This window comes from Protopterus annectens, chromosome 1.part0, assembly GCF_019279795.1.
Source record: "Protopterus annectens isolate FY-2018-M chromosome 1.part0, PAN1.0, whole genome shotgun sequence".
In the NCBI taxonomy this organism is placed as follows: Eukaryota; Metazoa; Chordata; order Ceratodontiformes; family Protopteridae; genus Protopterus; species Protopterus annectens.
The window spans coordinates 1,544,858,616-1,544,879,936 of NC_056725.1; positions in this window are offsets into that span (position 1 = coordinate 1,544,858,616).

The following is a 21,321-nucleotide window of genomic DNA, read 5'->3' on the forward strand; positions in this document are numbered from 1 at the left end:
ATGGTAACACAAAGCCTTTTATTCTAGTAATTACACAAAGCCTTTTATTCTAGTCATTTTCTGTTTATAAGATCAATATTTGAAATTTGTCCCTATTTTTGGGGCTATATTCCCCCATTATTGGCTTTGTCCAGGATTTTTGTGCTAACAGGTTAAGAGCTATGGTGAGAACTGAATCCACTGAATATGCTTGTTGGCTGTATTCCCCCATTATTGGCTTTGTCTAGGTGTTTTGTGCTAAGACGTTGAGAGCTATGGTGAAAACTGAATTCACTAAATGATAGCCGTTTAAGTTTGTCTACATGTCTTTTGAGAAACAGCTGATTTGGCATAGTGATATGCTGCTATGACTGTAGTGCACAGTGTCCTGTATTCAAGACTTGTCAGTGAAATGCATGGTGGTAACACATCATTTTATTCTAGCAACTTTCCAAGATTATGCAAGCAATGTTTAAAAAGTGTCCCTAGTTTTTGGGCGTTTGTCCCCCCAATAAATTTTTGATTTTTCCAGATTTCTTGTGCTTCAAAGTTGAGAGATACAGTTGAGTGTCAAGTGCATTTTACAAGGAGCTGAGAGCTTGAAGAGAAGTTTAGTGCTGTTTATGCTGTCTCTGCTTGCATTGTTAATAGCACAACAGGTAGTGTCCTTGCAGAAGACTGTGGGTTCTACTCCCACAGTATATAGATGCATTACTGTACTGTGTTGTACTTTTAAAGGGGGTGGATGCTGTAGTCCTGAGAATGTCCTCTTTGGCAGAGATACCTAGTAACGATGAACCTGTTATCAGTTTGCCATCCATTCTCTATTGCAATATTACTAGCTTATCATTTTTTTTAATATAGCATAGGCAATTTATTCCTCAAGAGCAACAGGCACTTTATTTGTAGATGAAACAAAGAAATATAAAGTTGTGTGCTAGCAGCAACCTCTTCATTAGTTGCAGATCTCTTTAATGTGGAATTATTTAGATGACTTTTACTTCTGCAGAGATTTTGCATATTTATTGATACTGGTGGATTGTAGAAGTGTGAGTAGACTTTTATGATGGAAATGTTCTGAATTGGGCAGTTTTGTCATTATTGGTGCATGCATTTTGTTTCATTGTTTACTGGAAAAATGTTCAAAGCAATAAATTTAAAACGCCCTCAGAGAAGTTTTAATGCCAAGTCTATTTTCATTGTGAAACTGAATTACTTTATTTAGCAGATGTCCATTAGTGTCTGTGCTGTAAAATGTAAAATAAAACTTTTAAATGAAATCCAAATCATCACAGACGTAAAGCAGCGTGCACATTATAGTGTTTATGGTAAATGGGGTGAAATAGCCAAGTAATGGGACAATGGAATTGCTGCAGGGGGGAAGCCCCATCCGACCATGATTTTGTGAGGGAGGAAGGACGGCAAACTCAGTCCCAGCTGAACTATACCTCTCAACTGTCCAGATTTTTGCAAAATGATTAGATTTTTGCTTCTTATTTTTGGTTTGTGCTACATAACATTTGTGTTTTTTCTGGCAAATCATTTAAGAATGAAGTCACTAAATAATGACAGACATTGAGTTTCAGACTTCATACCCTTCAGAAAAATGCATGCTAAAGCAAAACCTGTTATTCTGTCAACTAAGTTTATACAAGAGCAATTTTTAGTACTGTTTGTATGTTCCTCCAATATATTTGGCCTTGTCCAGATTTCCTGCGTTGAGGTTGAGAGGTACAAGCAAATAAATCACTTTATAGAATTAGGTATATCCAAACCTCTCAATTGTTCCTGATTTTGGCTCAGAATGTTGCTCTCTCCTTAATAATCCCTCCGCAAAATGGCTAATTTGGAAGAAAACATGGAGGGTTTACAATTAATAAATAATTTTAATGATCAGAGTAATAGATTGATATATTAATTTTAATTTCAGAAATGCATATAGATTCTCTTATTTTGTCAGCTGCTCAGGTTAACAGTACTAATATAAAAAAGTGTCCCTTTTTTGACAGGTTCCCAGCTGTATTGCGTGGCTATTTTATATTTTTGCATCACATTTTGGTCCATTTTTCATAAAATTGTAGTTTTCTGGCAAATTAGTGGCAAATCATTAAAGATTGAAGTTAGGAAATAATGACAGACATTTGAGTTTCATATTTCATACCCTTCAGAAAATTCCTACTAATGCAAGACCTACTATTCTATTATCTTTCTAAGTATATAAGAGCAATATTTAAAATGTGTCCTTATTTTTGGGCCTTTGTCCCACTTCTATTTATGGCTTTGTCCAGATTTCTTGCTCAGAGGTTGAGAGGTATGACAAATGTGTCAGGGCCATTACCGTCAGCCAGAGACATTTCAAGTTGTGACATACTTGTTGCACCCCACTCCCCCATGTAGTGACTATGTGTCCAAGTAAGGCAAGGAGCAGTTATGCAATGTTAGTGTGCAAAGTATCCTCCCTTCCAAGGTAGACACATGTATTACAGTGGCTTTTCTTCTGTCATTGATTTTGCAGAATGTTCTGGTTTTCTGTCATATTTTTATACTTTTGATTTATGCTTCTTCTTATTTAGAAAATGCATGTTGTTGCAGAGCCTGCTGCTCTGTGTTTAAGTAGCAATGCTTTAATGACCATCAGTTAAGCTTGTCTGAGACTGTAAGATGCAAGTAAGCTTTAATAAGCATACTGTTAAAGAATTACCAACACTGAAAGCCTTTTTGTTGTTGCCACGCAGAGAATATTTACATAACTAGATAGCGTATAAGCCTTAGGTATTGAATGCATATTACAGTATTTGTAATAAAGGACAGGATTACAGTATTTTCAGAAACTCATTACATTTGTTGGAGACTTGCAGTCATCTTTGCAGGCTTTACCCGTAAACTAAACAGAATGCCAATCTATCATGTGTGGTCCATAACTTGTGCAGGAATCCTTTAAGCAAGTTATCTTGAGCTTGTTTCTTGTTTGATGTTCATTTTTTTACTTTGATCATGTTTTCAACATGAAACAAGTAGATAGCTGTTGTCAGGCAGCAGGTCTTTTTTGGCTAAGAAACATTTTTACAAGTGGGGGTATCACAGAGATTGCAACTTTTAGCATGTTACTTGGTACTTTTATAAAGCTGAATATAAATTATAATTAGAACTTCAGTGCAAGGAGAAGTGATTTGAGTTGAGTGCTGCTAGTTTTTTATACTTGATTTTGACTGGCATTCCAGGAATGTATTTAAAAAGTAATTTCTTTTTTCATGCCTCATAACCTTTTTGTTTCCATCTAGATATTAAGTAAGCTGTCATGTAGCCAATGCATTGAAATATTTTTTTCTTGTACACTTCATTTTGGACTCTCATAATAACGGTTTGGCACTCAGGGTAGCATATTTAATTAAAGTCCCAGTTTTTGCAGTTTTTAGCATAGCCCCACCCCTTTCTAGTTGGCCACACCCCTTCTTGGCCCCACCCATTCCGCTGTCTCCTGCAGCCCCCCTTTGATTTGAAGCCACCAGCTGCCACTGAATACTGGAAATCATAATAGAAAAAAAGCACAGATAGAATTTGTGGAAAGGGTGCTCATTATTTGATTACTAAGCATGGTCTTCAGATTGTTGGAGGTGTCAGAATGAAAATGGAATGAAGGGATGACTGATATCCCTTCTGCTGACAATTTTTGATCACCATTACACATGTGACAAGGTAAACTAGCATCAGGAAAAGGAAAATAAGATAAAAAGGGTAGGCAGGAGGAGAAACTTGTATTTACTAGCAAGGATTACAGGCTGAATGAAGGAAGATGGGAAGTAGGAAGAGATATGGAGGAACCCTAAGTACACAGTGGAAGAATGCAGTAATAGAAAACAATAAATGGAAAGAAAGTGGCTTTAGGAGGGTTCATGACATTTAGGCAGAAGAAAGTGAAAGCGTGATCTAATTTGTGGAGCTAAAAAAATAAACATGATGAACAGTTGTAAAGTTCAGCAATATTTGCAGATGAGAAGTATAGTATCAACTGTAAAGAAAGAAGGAAATAAGAAACAGAAAAGGAGAAGTGAAGGAATTTCCTCCACCAGAGTAGGAAGGTAAGAACAGATAAAGCTTGGTTAAAAGTTATAGGTATGAATAATAAATGGGGCACTATTAGTTGACTGGAAAAATCATGGAAGAAGCCATCCCAGCCATTAATAAATGGGAGGAGGTGTTGACTGTGGCAAATAATATGACATTTGTAAGAAAGTATGTAATAAACATATGAAAACATTTCATATACAGAGCTGGCACTTAGCCCAAGTGGAAATGAATGAAATTAAGAAATGTGCCGGAGGTGTCAAGGTGCAAAGTTCCATATGATCTGGATATACCAAGAGATGAATGAGTTCTGGTGAAAGGCAGTAAAGCTGTGAATATTGGTGTTCAAGGAGAGTTTCTCTTGAAGATCATAAGCTGTGTTTATTTGGACATTACCAAAATGTCAGGATGTAGACAGCATGTGCAGCTGCTATGCAATGACTGTGCTACATGGAAAATGTATGCTCAAAATGGTAGCCAGATGAAGGCCTGCTTGTAGGTAGATGTAGGGCATCTAAATGCAAGAATGCCTGTAAATATAAATGATTAATCAAGTATTTGAAAGAAAATGAGGAAAAGTTATAATGACAATGGAAACGGGGGGGGGTTTAAAGGTTAGTATAACTGATGCTGACTACATGTTAAATGTGAATGAAGAACTGCTGGAGTGTAACTGAAAGTTAGTGAAAAGGGACTTCCATACATGAATTGACTCAGTCACAAAAATTGTTCTATTGCTTCTCACAAATTGAAAACAGTCTACTGAAGCTCAGTTTCAAGATTTAAAAAAGCTGTTATTGAAGAAACTCTTAAAGAAGTCATTGATTTGGAAGTAACCATTCTGGAGCTGGATGGCCAGTTCACTGAAGTGGAATGACAAGTGGCTTTTCATGTGGTATGGAATACTGTACTTAATGTCTGCTTGGATGAGCAGAAGAATTCTAAAACATTCATAAAACAGCAAGGACAGCAACTCCATTAAAATATCAAGGGACAAAGATGAGATCTGATTCACATTTTTCAGTGCACTGGTTTAAGCTGAATAAAATCAAATACAGAATGCAGTACCGTTCCAAGCTGAGAGTTTGGATGCACTGTTCAGTACAGGCATACAGGCACTAGATGGCGATAACGAGGAAGAAGCATGACTGATAAAAAAAAAAAAGGGACTAAATGCCATCTGAAGCGAAAGAATGTAATCCTGTTGTGCATAATACAGCCTTACCCAGAACTTGAACAAATATATTGCACAGTCAAAAGTAGCCGAGAGCAATGGTAGTCAAGGTCAATAGTTTGGATGTGGCATGAAGAGGGACTTTTGTTCTGTACTGAGACTTTGTTTAGATGGACTCCATTGGGGCTTTCATTCTAATTCTTTATCTGAGAAGGTTACCTGAAGCATCTCTGTTAGAGAGATATCATTTGAATTTAATTTTGTCAAATTAGGTATTTTTCATTATGGACAATGCATCAACTATTAAAGATGAGTCAAAATATGTGTGATCTAGCCTCTTTAATCTTTTTTATTTGCCTCTGACCTTCAGTCCTTTCTGCCGTTGACTGCTGCAGAGCTGGAGAACGTGGTTTGTAACAGTGACTGAGCAGAGGCTTTTTATTTCATTTATGCAAGGAAATGAGAACCTGAATGGGGAAGAACTCTAGAAGGGAGGGCATGTAATGAGACCCTGTGTGTGTTCCATCATGCACCCATGCATGGGACTTCTAGGCATCTACCCCCTCTACTAACATTGTAGCAGCCACATCAGTGACATTGATCCCCCCAACATCCTCCACCAGAAAGCACCTTACTGGCAACAAAACTCCACTTTGTTTTAGCTTTCTCCATCACCAGCTCCTCCAGTGACAGGGCATACTACTAAAACTCAGGTCTCATAGGTTACATTCAGAACTTCACAGGCTTGAAAGCAATATTAATTTCATGAACTTTAATCATACTTTGACTTAGGAATGAGGTCCATTCCCATCACGGTATTAGAAACCCAAAAGACTTGGAGAAATTAAACAAGCAAGCAATGAGTGGTTTATAGTCTACTAACAGCATGCCCCAGTGGCATAACAAGATACTAGACACTTACACTGAGTGTGTTTACTGTTTAGCAACAGGGGCGTACTCTACTACTAGACAATATAGGCTATACCTCTGAGATGCCTTGTTTCAGTTATAAAATAACCCCAAGCATAACAAATTAAGATAAATGCAAAGTGTAAGCAAATAAAAAAAGAAGAAATAAAAAAAAAAATATTGAAAAAAAAAAGAGAGAAAAAATACTCCCTTGGATTAAGTTGCTTTTAACAATATGAGTCATACTGGATTTATCTCATACGCACAAGATACAGGGTTTGATTTTTGCCTTTGGGATGGGACATTTGACTAGGTTTAAAATGACCCACAAGGGCAGATACCTAGTACTAACCTATGGACTTACACACACAGACACACACACTCACACACTCACACACACACTCACACACACACACACACACACACACACACACACACACACACACACACACACACACACACACACACACACACGCACGCACGCACGCACGCACGCACACACACACACACACTTATGTTGTTTCTGCAGAAAACCAACCATGGTATATATATATATATCCAATGTTCACAGTAGTCATCAAACAAGGAAGTGCCTGAGATAAAATTATCTTCATTTTAATTATAACACACATTTTCTAAAAGCCCAGTGATAATCCTAAATATCAAATTGAATAACTATTTGTATACTGCATTACATATACCTATCCTATTTTATGATACTCATCAGCTGCATAAACATTAAAGGAAGAAGTAAGGTTTCCAAAGCCATGCATCAATTTCTGGCTCAGACATACAGTATAATACTTTGGGCAGCACAATTTGTTATTCTACAAATCTGCAGTAACTATGATTATTTCAAGGTACACTAATGGAGAGACCTCAAAGAAGCCTATTAAGAATACTGAGTACAGTGAGGCCTCATTTTGTAATGGCTAAAGCCATTTTTGATTGACTTTTCTATTTAGTTCATTTAGACAACAAAACAAACTTTCAGAGTATTAAGCAATACATGCGGAATACTTAGCCCTGGCCCCTGACTATACCTCTCAAATGTCCAGATTTTTACCTCATAAAATTTATGGCTTTCTAGCAAATCCCTGAGGATTACACTCATTAAATAGTGATATACATTTGTGTTTCAGACTTCATTTCCTTCAGAAAATGCATATTAATACAAACCTTGCTATTTTAGCAACTTTCTAAGTGTACTCTTTATAAGATAAATATTTAAAACCTGTCCCTATTTTTTGGCTTACCAATCCCCTCAGTAGTTTTTCCATGTTTGCACAAATATTTGACATCAAAATAAAGCATTTCCCCCAAGTATTCCTTCTGTAGTTTGTCCATGTTTCCACAAGTACCAAAATAAAACATTTCCCCTCAATAACCCCATAGGCAATTTGTCCACGTATGTACAAGCAATCAAACTTCAACAAAATGAATCATCTGCCCACAAGGATCCCTTCAGCAGTTTGTCTGTGCATGTACATGCACCAAATTAAACATTTCCTCCCAAAAGACCCCTTCAGCAATTTGTCCAAGTATGCACAAGCACCAGAATTAAACATTTCCCCCAATGAGACTTTCAGCAGTCTACCCAATTATGCACAAGCACCACAATGAATCATTTACTCAAATAACCCCTTCAGCAGTCTATCCAAGTGTACACATACACCAGAATTAAATGCTCCCCCAATGACCCCTTCAGCAGTCTGTTCACATATGCACATGCACTCAAATGACACAAAATGAAACATTTAGGTTTATAGGTCTTTGCTAGGATAATGACCACAAGGGCCGTTTTAAGCCTAACCATGCATCCCAAAATCTCTGACAAGTTCTGATACCCTTGATAAGTATAAGCAGGGGGTTGGGAGATGAGCCATTTACAGGTTACCTATGTCCATTAGAGACATAGGTGCCAAACCAGGGATGAATTTCCAGTTTCCCATCCAATTGTCCAAGTTGCACTTGAATTGGGTTAGGGAGGAACTCTGCCTCACATGGATGGGGAGCCTGTTATATAGACGTGGTAGTCTCTGAAACACATACCTATCTCTCCATCAGGATCTATTTATATCACAGGCAAGGTTTAAAACTTTAGAATGGGTAATTCTGGTGCTGTTTGTTTTCTGGATATGCAGGAGGTCCATCAGAGTGGGGTCTGACAATGCCCTGTATGCCAGGCATATATCTCCCCTCAAAAGCCTATAGGAGGCAGAATTCAGGGATAGAGCCTTGTAGCAGTCTGCACAGGAATTTTACTTACACTCTGTATTCTTTTAGTGAAGAACCTCTGTGGACATTCCAATTGTTGGATATAGCTGGTTAGGTACATACCAAAGGGGGCATTGTACTCAATAACAGGTCTGATGAATGCCGAATACAGTGGAACAATGACTTCCTTGGACGTAGATGCCATACCTTTGTTTATAAGTTATGCAACATAGAATGATTTCCTCACTACTGTAGTCTCTATCTGATCTACTTGCTTCTTCAGATACTTTCTTTTAATACAAGTTTGCAAAACATTAGACTTGCAAAGCCTTTTGAAATGAGTCCACTTTTTACATTTGTGACATTGCTGACCAAATGCTAAACACTTTTCCCGTTTAGGTTCATGATGACCTCCACAATTGTGACGGTTAACTATGAGGTTGAGTGTAGCATTACCTCTTGGTTTATATTTCTTTTTCATCTTAATTTTCAACATTCACACTAGCAGGTACTGCATACATGCTTTTCTCATTCGTAAGCATATTTGTATGTGTTTCTGTAATCTCATGCATTTGACAAATCTGAATGGCTTTGCTCAATGTTAATTCACTATCTTGAAGCAAAATCTTTCTCACTGCATCATTATTAACACCACATACAAGACTGTCTTTTATCAACTCATCTCACAGATCACCAAATCTGCATGCTTTTGCTTTATTTCTTAAGCTGGTAATAGATGCTGCACTAGTTTCACTAGGCTTTTGACTTCTTGTATAAAAATTGTGCTTTCCATTGTAATATTCGTTTGAGGGTTATAGTATGTTTCTCCAAATTTACATTTTAAGCACTCAGGGTCTTTCCGTGTTACATCCTGTATCACAATATGGTGGTTCTCCCCCTTCCCTGCATACACAGCAGGTGCATAGCCAAATGAACATTCCCACTCAATGGCCTCTGAGCCAGCTCAATTGAGAAGTATAAATGCTCTTGTACATGCGCCTTTATCAGAAAATGCAGCCTGTATGAAAATAACATATTTTTGCTCAAACACTCAACAATTCTCAGCAGTATTATTATCAAACACCAGTGGTTCAGGTCTGCAAAATCACTCTGCCATAATAACAAAGTTGTTTTAAACATAAGTATACACCTGGTACTTGTAATTTTGCTCAAGTGCACAACAACCTCTCCAGAAATGCTTTACTTTAACACTGCATATACCTCGAACACTCTGGACACTTCAAACACTTCAAAAAGTCTTAGTTACTGTAAAAAAGTCGGACATTGCAAAAAAAATTCTGACATTTTAGCCTTTTCATACATTTTAAACACTTAGGAAATTATTTCAAATACTCTAAATATTATGCCGCTATGTCAGTCATTTCAAACATCTCGTAAATTATTTTGATCACTTTGAATGCTATGCCACATGTTTGGTGACTAAAAATCATTTGAAACAAATTAAGTAACTTTGAATAACCACTGACCTGTTTGCAAGTTCACTCCTGTATATTGCTGCACTTCTAACTGTGTGCCTCATAGTTTCCAAGCTGCTTTAACTTCAGATCCCATTCTGACACCATGTCACATGTCTTATGTATTCAAATGAGACACTGAGGCTGGGTATGCATTCAAGTAATTTATTATACATACACCCATCTGGAGCTGTAACTTGTACATATACTTTGTACTTCATATGCCTACTGACTGACTTGTTACTTCTAACACACACACGTGCATCTCCACATTCACACTGACTGACTACAAAAAATGGCACTAATCTCGCATGTGCTCAGTAATTTATATGCATGCGCTTTCTAGCTACAGTGCCTGACTAAGTTCAATATACACACTGATCTACAGGTAAGATTAGGAAACGAACCAAAACTAGCAGCAAAGAAATAAGAAAACAATCTCTTTAATCACTGATTCTGTTTTTCAGAACTTCAAGTTCAAATCCCACCATGCAATGTTTACTCAGCACTCATCCTAAGATGGCTGCTTATATGTTTAAGGTATTTTTTGATAACAATAAAGCAGGCTCCAACTGAAATGTTGAATGGAGCTGTGACTCATACCTCTGATATTGCAGGCATTGAAAATTGGATCAAAGGCCCTCAAAAAGTAGGAATATCCAGGTAAAAATATGGACATCTCCGTAACATAAAATTTGAATTCCAAATTGTACATAACTCTTCCTACTACCAGTAGGAATGTGAGAGTCTACTCAGAAACACGTTTAAAAAAACAGAGTGACAAAAATATGGAAAAATATAAGCACTTTATTAAACAGACAGTGCAAAATCTGTAGACTTTAATGAAGTATACCGGAAAATTCTACTTCACAGGGCCATTTATATTTGCCTCAGTAAAAGGGAAGTGTAAGATGTGTGTCCTCTGTCTAGTTCCAACCTCACCACCACGAGTGTTGCAGAAAAAAATAAAAAAAACAGAGAAACTAGTGGTCTTAAAACTTCGTTGATGAGCTCAGTAACAAACATTTCCAAAAATCATGAAACCCAGGTAGTGTTCCAAAGCAACAAGCCTTTATTTATCACAGACAAGTGATCCTCACTAACAAAAAATAAATATTTTAACAATGTTAAACATATCAGCTTTTATATACTTAAAAGTAGGTGTGGAGAGACCACTAGTTTCTCTGTTTTTTTGTTTGTTTGTTTTTTTGTGTACTATAAATCAGATGTGATGAAGGGGATTCAGAAAATTTTGTGAAGAGATAAATCAAGCCTGAAAATAGGGACATAACCTCCAAAAATAGGAACATTCTGTGCAGTGGTAAATCTGGCTTAAAAATAGAAATGTTTCTCCAAAATATGGGCAGTTGAGAGGTCTACACTGTGTATCTCAATTTCTTCAGATTTTAAGTTCAGTCATTTGTTTACTGATATTATTCCATGAGATACTTACTGTTTAGAATCAAAAGTGTATGGGCAACTACTATATGAATGAGACTACATTATTTACAATCAGATGTTTATTGGGAAAAATAGTATACAAGAAATATGTTTTAGATGATTTACATTACAACTAGAACTTTACAAAACATTTTATTTATTTACTTAACATTTGTTAAATGGGAAAGTCTGACTTGGAACAAAGCCAATTTTCAGCAGAGGCCCGAGGAAAACACTCCAGACACATGTCTTTGTAATGTGGGAGGAAACCGGAGCACCCAGAGGAAACCCACACAAATGCAGGGAGGACATGCAGACTCCACACAGAAGGTGCTGTAGCTGAGAATCGAACCTGAGAATCTGTTGTGGTGAGGCAACAACACTAACGCTGCACCACTGCGCCATCAAAATATGATCAAGGGTGCCGGAACCATTGAGCGAAGGGGGGATGGCTCACACACACACATACACTTTTACAAGACAAGATACTTTTACAAGACCATCTTGTCTTATCCCAGTGGCAGTAAAGAAACAAAAAATACACTCAGGAGGCAGTCACTGGAAACAAACTCCAACTTTTAATGGTGCTTCTGGTACCTCGGCAAACAGCCTTCAAGGAATAACAAAAGCCATCAACCATTTCCATTTTAGATTAAACTGCTCCAATTAAGCAATCATCTCATCAGAAAAAAATTAAAAATAGGAATTTGGATAGACCAGCAGCTGAACACTTTATTAATGCATGTGGGGATTCTGATGTTAGTTTCTTCTTTTGTGTGTTGGCTACACCTTTTCTTGCTAGGGGTGGGGATTTTTTTAGCTAGTTTTTAAAAATGGAAAGCAGATTTATTCTAAATTATAATACTTTAAAACCTAAAAGTATGAATCTGGATGTGAATTTAAATGTATAAGTTATAATATTTATATATGATGTTTTCTAACTTATTGTATATGGAAAATAGTTTACCCCTTTTTAAGGGTATGTTTGTTTAAGCAGGTTCTTGTAGTAGATTATTGGGTAATGAGATGATTGTTTAATTGGAGCAGTATGACATAAAATGGGAATGGTTGGTGGCTTATGTTATTCCTTGAAGGCTGTTTGCTGAGGTACCAGAAGTACCCTTAAAATTTGGAGTTTGTTTCCAGTGACTGTCTACTGAGTGTATTTTTTGGATATTTTTGTTGCTGTGTGTTTGGATAGCAAAGAAACAAAAACAGAAGAGGATCTATGCATGCATCGTTGTGCTCGCCTCTCAGTGATGCAAACACACAGGTAGGGAGATGTTTCTGATCCATGGGGGGATAGATGTTTCTGATCCATAGGGTGATTGTGTTGCTGATGATCCCACTTGTTTGTGTGTTGCTGATGATCCTGCTTGCTTGTGTGCGTGTGATGATCTTGCTTGTGTGTGTGTGTGTGTGTGTGTGTGTGTGTGTGTGTGTGTGTGTGTGTGTGTGTGTGTGTGTGTGTGTGTGTGTGTGATGATCCTGTGTGTGTGTGTGTGTGTGTGTGTGTGTGTGTGTGTGTGTGTGTGTGTGTGTGTGTGTGTGTGTGTATGAAAATGCCCCAGTTAGACATACCTGGTGGTTAGTATTACTCATTCTCAAACAAGGAGCAAGAGACTGAATTGTCTACCCATACAACCACTTATGATTCAAGGAGTTGAGTGAGGATTTTACAAGGAGCTGACAGATTCAGGGGAAGAGAAGTTTTGTGCTGCTTATACCAAGTCTCTCTGCATTGTAAGTAGCATAACAGGTAGTATACTTGCTTTTGATGCAGAAGGCTGTGGGTTCTACTCCCATAGTATGCAGATGGATCCCTCATACTGTACTGTGTTGTACTTTAAAGGGAATGGATGCTACATTCCTGTGAATGTCCCCTGGAGGAGTTACCTAGTAACTATGAACCTGTTATCAGTTTGCCATCCATTCCCTATTACAGTATATTAGCTTATTATTCTTTTAATGTAACATATGCAAATTATTCTTCAAGGGCAACAGGGACTTTTATTTGTAGATGAAACAATGAAATATGAAGTTGTTTGCTAGCAGCAACCTCTTCATTAGTTACAGACCCCTTTAATGTGGAATTATTTAGATGACTACTTCTGCAGCGATTTTGCATATTCACTGATGCTGATGGATTGTAATGACAGAAGTTTGAGTGGCCTTTTATGGTTGAAATTTTCTGAAATTGGTTGTTTTGTCATTATTGGTTCATACGTTTTGTTTCATTGCTTACTAGAATACTGTTCAAAACTACAAATTTAAAACACATTCTAACAAGTGGTGCTGTATTATACAAGGAATATAATTTAATACAATCAGGAAAGTGAATCAAAGAACGCATACGTGTATGCATGGCCCTAAAAATGTGTAATGAGCCTATGGTTTGAAAACCACCTAGAGGTAAGCTTAGTCGTCCACTGACCAGATGTAAAATGAATGTGGGTTTTCATGCTCTTTCAATGAATGTGAGTTTTAAGGGCAAAGAAGTTTACTGCTCATGCTAAGTCTGTTTTCACTGCAAGGCAGTATTGTTTAGCAAATGGCTCAGTGTTTGTGCTATTTTATTTCAATTTCTGTAATCATTGTAGAAGTAAATAAAACAGTATGCACGCTGACAGGTTGGAAGAGTGTTTATAGTAACTGAGGAGAAATAGCCAAGTAATGGAACACTGTACTGGCTAGGGAAGGGACTGCTGCTGGAGCGCCAGGGGGTTGCAGACTATCCATTCAAGTAAAACAAAGCTTATCCTGTCCATATTCAAATGCAATTTGGATCTAAGGATGGGTAATAGAAAATGTACTCCAGGATTGCCCCTCATGCCATTAATGGATAGAGGCAGCTCCTAAATGCTGCATCCCTTACATAAGTCCCCTCAAATTATCTATGGTATGATTATTCTCACTAGGGCTAATGTACAATTATCAGCCATGGGATAGGTAAGAACAATCAGGAAATGTTAATTCAAGCACCAAAAGGGAAATTGGCTAGGCTTAAAATGTGCTCTAAGTGAACCCATGTTGTGATAGTAAATAGTTTTTAAAAAATTGCCCTTTTTAGATCACTGTGCCCCTCTCACTCTCTGCCCCCCCCCCCCCCCAGTCTTCAACAGCTTTCGGCACCTATGAATACAATACTATCCAAGGGATAACATTACTTTGTTTACCTCAAGAATGTTATTGGGTAAGGCAGTATTAGATATTTATTATCCTCATGACTCTGACAGTAGGTTATTCATGAAGTAATAGTGTGCATGTGATGTTTTATAATGCTACAGTTGTTGAGTGTCTGTTCTTAGCCTGTCTTACCTCTTCTGTTTCCTAGCCTCTAATTCAAAGCATAAGCAAGACAAGCTATTCTGCTGTTATGGGGCTGTCTTAAAAAACTACCAACTGATTTTTTTACACACTCTAAATGTATATTTTATTCACGTAATCTGCTTCAAATTGTTGCTATTTGGATCATCATGTGTCAATTTTGGCCAGCTTTTGCATGTCTTATGTTTTTTTTTTTTCAGATTAAAAACAATATGAACTTCATTGTTGTTGGCTCAGACTTCAAGACTGATGAACTTCTTCACTGTGCCCTCCAACTCTGAAAAGAAAGTTACAGCAGTCTGAGTACCCTGTTTATACCAGATGGGTTCAAATACCATTCACTTTTGATCACCCTTAGTACTACAGAAAAAGACAGCTGCAGAAGAGCAGATAGACAATTGTCTGCAGTTCTTTCCTGGGGTAGTCATAACTGCACATTAAAGTACATCAAGGCCCACTTTAATGTTTAAGCCTAAATGAGTCATACATTTTGCCACATGTAGCATTTGTTATACTTACTCTTTAGTATTGTTTTATGTGGTCATTTGAGGTCACTTGAGGTTCCCTGGGCACTTTTAGAATTAGAGGCTGACATTCTTAATTTGAGAATGTAACACTAAAATCTAAGCATAGCAGATTTGATTCAAGAATAGTTTTGGCTTGAACTTTTTACATTCCTGATTCAACAGGGATGAACAGCATGAAAACATTCTGGAAAAATGCTGTCACATGAGTGTTTCACTGGCATTCAGAATATGTTGTCCTACTATTTTCAGGTCATATTATAACAACAGGGAGATGATAAACTTCCTTTATAGCATGATGATACATGTTGAACAAGGTTATTAATGATTAACCCAGGTCAGGATCAGACGACACACACAGACACACACACAGACACACACAGACACACACACAGACACACACACACACAGACACACACACACACAGACACACACAGACACACACACACACACACACACACACACACACACACACACACACACACACACACGTCAGCATTCCTTTAGGCACTGTGAAAAGTCATCCTTATAAGGTTTCCATTACATTGTTAACATTGATCTGTTTTGTTAGGTATCTTTACACAAAATCTAGATCTAAAAACATAACATTGCTGCAAGTATCTACTCCAAGCACCAGCCACTCATCACTACTTAACCTGTCACTTACTGTTGTTGTCTTTCGGCTTTTCCCGGTTAGGGGTCACCACAGCAGAACTCTGGTCCGCTAATGATTGGCAGTAGAGTTTTACAAACATCAAGGTGCCAGCTCAACGTTCAACCTTCAACTAAGGCACACCCATTTACGCATGTCTTTCGAACACCCACCCAACCGCGGAGAGGACATGCAGACTCCACACAGAAGGCACTCCCCACACTCCAGCCGAGAATCAAACGGGAGAACCTCTTGCTGTGAGGCAACAACGCTACCGCTGCACCACCGATCCTGTCACTTACTACATACTATAAATCTCTCTGGTTCTGATATTCCACTAGCTGAATTACCTTATCCCTGGGAATCAATAATGCCTGAGTACACTAAGTGTACACCGTTCAGAGTGAACAGACAGCACTGGCATAACTCACACTTTCTTCCTCCTAATTTTCATTTTGCTAATGATATTCTTGCAACTTTAAATATTGACAGGGATTCATACAGGTGGGACAGGTGCTAACCCTGACCATTGGGCTAGACTTAGCTATTGGTGGTGCACTTACACGATGTGTTTCGCTTCCACTTGGTATACCTATCAACACTACAATAGAATACAGGCACTGGGTTTTAAATGTCATTTGTTCGAGGGATGGGGATTCAATATTCAGCTATGTGCATTTGTGTTTGTTTCTTATTTTTGTGTTCACAAAACTGTCTTGCATGCTTTGCATACATTTCAGTATCCATGGACACTGACAGGTGTGACTACTATTAGAGGCAGGCTGTACTATTCAGCATTTTAGGTTGCACGTAAACAGCCGACATGTCGACGCCACCATGCGGCACTTGGACACGCCCCATGAACTCGCCCATGTTTCCTATGCACGTGGATGTGGTGGCAGTGCACCTTCATTAATATGCATATGGCACTACTGCGCCATCTCTATGCCACACAGTCGGCGCAAGCCTAACGCCGTTCTTATGAATCCTGGGGATTGTTTAAAAATCCATTAAAGTTTACCTATAAAAAGGCAAAAATCTTAAGGAATTACTGGAGAAAGATCAAAAGTTGTTGCATAGAAGAAAACCAGGAACATATAAGTGTGGATCCTGCGCTCAATGCCCATTTATTTTAAAACAAAATTCATTGTACATAATGTAGAGGGGTTACTTGGTTAAAAGTAGTTGTTTTTCCAGTTGTAGCAGTGAAGTCCTGATTATCTAGCCTTGGGCAAAGAATGTGGTCCATTTTACATTGGAGAAAACTATACAAAAACTAAAAAGAAGAATTTATGAACACCTCAATGCCATTAGAACACAGGATGGTAACGATGCTTTGTATAAACACACTTTGTCCAAAGGCTAGATGTTTTTTTTTTTTTGTAATTGAAATGGTGGATCAAGATATTGGGGGGGGGGAGTCCATGGGAGACCAGAATAGAGGTGAGAGTGGTATATTGGCATTTACTTTTGGAAGCCAAAAGGCCTGCAGGGCTTAATGAACATATATCTATTGCCCCCATTTTGAAAATGAGGGCGGCTAAATTATAAAGTGTTATACTTCCATCTAAGAAACATTTCCCTGTTTATACTACATACAGTTTGTTCCTTACAATAATTTCCTTATGTGCATTTTCCTACATATTTTATATATACAGACACTTTGGTAATAGAGTTAGGATTTATTATATACATACTTTTATATATTTACGTAGGTATTAATCTTTACAGTGTTTTTAAGTACTTAATTGGTCACTGCGTTATTTACTATGCATGTTTATATTTATATTTATATGTATTTATATTTATATTCAACCTTCATATTTGGGTTTATGCTTATATACATATGCACATGTTTTAGAATATATTGTTGTTCATAGATTTGCCTATTTATGTGTGTTTTTAGTGGTACGGTATATGTTTTTAAATTTTTTTAATGATTCTGAAAGTAGAGCTTTTGTATTAAATTGCCAAGTGATTTAACTATTAAACAATTATGTAATTAGAAAGGGGAGGGATATGATAGGATGCAACAGTCAGTTATTCTTTGTTATATCTGAAGAAGTCTTGTGGACTAAAATGCTGTGGGGAGAGTTGTATTAATGTGTTGAATAAACTGCTGTTACTTCCACCTTTGGCTCGTGGTTCGTCTTGTGCTTGGTTATCTCCACTTGGTACCTGTGCTTTGGTGTTTTGGTTTCTTCCACAATTGACAGTGTGTGATAATTTTGACAGTTTTATTCATATATTTGAAAGGATATGAAAACAGTATAATGTTGACGAAGAGCTCTGGGTACGGTTCTAGACCCCCTTACTCCATGGTAAGACTGCAACTGATGTTTCTAAATTGTCTTATATTGATTGCTTAAACACTTCTACAGTTAATAAGTGTTTATTGGAATGTTTTAAGTTAAAACCTGAAGCTTACAGAAAAAAGTTTCATAAGCATAGACGCAAGGCATATGAAAGCGTATGTGATTATATTGCTGAACTAAGCACTTATTTCATAGGTGGGTGAGTGGGTATGAGGTCACCACTTTTCAAGGGCTGGCAGATATTTTGGTGAGGGAACAAACCCTTAGCACTTTGCCTGAGGACATGAGAATCTGGTTGGCGGACAAGGAATGCAATTCTGCAGATGAAATGGGGAAAAAAGGAGATCTATACCTAACAAGCAAGGCATCACTGCAGAGGAAAGGGATACCCAGTGCTGCACATGGATATAAGGAAACCCATGGTAGGCAGCCTAAACCACCCCAACAGAGACCACCGGTAACAGGGGTAGCCAGTAGTTCAGTTACATAGCCAGGAGCAAGGGTTAAATCTTTTAAATGTAACTTGTGGGGTCATGTAGCATGCAGATGTTAGGCAAGGTGGAGAACAAAAGGTCGAGGAGCCAGCAGATGGGAATAACAGAATGCCAGTGGTAAGTTATCTGGAGACCACAAGGGTGCTAAACTACCAGCAGAGTTTATATCTGATCTTAGTGGATGGAAAACAGGCAACAGCTAAGAGAGACACAGCCTCTGACATAGCCATTGGGATTAAAGAGGAACAGCACTTGCTTGGGCAGTCCACTCCAGTCAGAGCTTTAGGAGGGATCCCATACCAAATGCCTTTGGCCAGGGTTCACCTTGTAAGGGAGGGTGGAAAAGGAAGCACACAAGTAGGCATATTTGAGGATATCCCTGCAGATGTGTTAATAGGGAATGATTTTGATAATGTAGTACCTTGTGTGCATGCAGTGACATACAGTCAGGCTTGAAGACAGGCATGTGGGTCTGGTAGCATGTGGGAGACCCAAACAGATCACACACCTGAAGCCAGTACTGGTGATGTGGCTACTTCAGGGAGGGGAGCTACCCTGTACCAGTGAGACTGAAGGTGAGCCACAGCTGATGGTGGGTACTGATGTTCTCTTGAACAGAGTGACTGCAAGGGCATAGGTGAGTAGTAGTACCCAGCATACCTCCATACCATCCCGAATAACTCGTTTTTACCGAGTTTTGGAGTCCGAATACTGGGGTGCCACGATTCTCGAGTGACACCCCTCTATTTCTGACTTTTACCAGCTTTAGTTTTCATTTTATTTTTCAATTTTCCCCCGTTTCTTATTTTGAGCTGACATCATCACTTGCGCGATGACGTCAGCTCCGTCAGGGCTTTCAGCCTGTCAGAATTGAGCTCAAGGGTTCATTTCCGGCTTTCCTTGTGATCTGTGAGTGGTTTATTCAAATGAGCACTGAAACGCTCTGCCGGTTTGTCGTAATGTGTTTTAGAAAAAGTTGCTTCAGCTCTTTTCTCAAACAAGCGCGCTTTATGCTGGTTTCTTCATAATTCAAAGTGCCATGCCTGGCTTTGGTGTTCAGAAACATTTTGGAAGGAATGGATTTTGCAGGTAGGAAAGGATTATTTCTGGCAGAAGTGTGTGAGTGTGTGTGTGTGTGTGTGTGTGTGTGTGTGTGTGTGTGTGTGTGTGTGTGTGTGTGTGTGTGTGTGTGTGTGTGTGTGTGTGTGTATTTAAAGGGAGAGAGAGAGAGATTACATATATAGTGTTATCTGGGTTGGGCAGATAGAGCCAGAGAGGTCTCATGGAAAAGAAGGTCTAGAAAAAAAAAATTACAATGCATGCAAAGAAAAATATGGTTTCTAATATTACAACATATCCATGCATGATGCACATAGGTTAAGATAAAAGCAACACAATAAAACCCCAAATACTTTAGTAATATATGTTCATTGATGATGAACTGCTTTATTATAATGATTAGACTACACAAACTGAAGTAAAATTCAAGGCAAAGTGTTCCATGATACGTTGATATGTGCCGGCATACCTAAATTTAACTTTAGATTCAACGATTTTTATGTCAGCACTAAGGGTATTCCAAATTAAAGGCATTAAGTAATTGGGGAGCACAAAGTGATAGACAAAAGTTAACAAGGCAAACAAGTCTGTGGCAGGAGTTTTAACTGGGTTTTGAGTGACTAATGTCTCATTATAATAGATCTGTTTTGAAAATATTATAGTCCTAGGGGGTCTGCTAACAGTGTATAATAGGTATGGGTAAGGAAAGGCAGTAAAGCAAAAACTGATTTTAATTGTGACTGGATGTAGAGAGATTGATTGTAAAGGGATGTGAGAAGTATAGAGAGATAAAAATTAACTATATTACGTAAATTTATAAGTTACATTTTCAATAGATTGCCTGTATCACAATGATTATTTATGAGTAAAGGCATAACTGTGGCAGTATGGAACTAGAGTATACAACAGCTGCCACTATGGTCACATATGTTTATCCATCTTCCTAGTAGAACCCTGTCCAGCCAGCCATTGTTTCCAAGGATGCAATTAGTTGGCCAGATCATTAGCCAAATGAACAGGTTCTAAATCCTATGTAGCAAATATCTAGGATTCTTTAAGAAGTTGAAGAAAAAAGCACTGACAGCAAACTTAATAAATCATACTTGGCCAGCACAGGCACCAAACTAAATGATATCCATTAAGTTTTGGAGCTTTGGCCAGGTTTTTTGTGCTAAGAGGTCGAGAGCTGTTCTGAGAAATGAATTCACTAAATGCTATAATTTAGTGAATTTTCAGTTTCAGTCTTCCTATTTTTCAGGAAGCTGCTGATTTGGCATAGTGGTGTGTTGCACTGACTGTAGCGCATAGCATTCTGGGTTCAAGACTTGCCAGTGAAATGCATGGTGGTAACGTAACATTTTATTCTAGCAATTTTGCAAAATTATACAAGCAATGTTTAAAATATGTCCCTGGTTTTTGACCTTTTGTTCCCCCCCCCCAAAAAAAAAATGAAATTGAAAATAAGTGCGAGAAGCTGTGCAAGACGCTTGTGGCTTACACTACTGTCGTGCTATTTATAGTGTGGGTGTGGAAGTAGACTTTTATGATGGAAATGTTCTGAATTTGGCAGTGTTGTCATTACTGGTTCATGCATTTTGTTTCATTGACTACAGTACAGCCTACTGGAAAAATGTTCAAACAATAAATTTAAAATGTGCTCTGTCTAACAAGTGTGTTGCATTATACAAGTT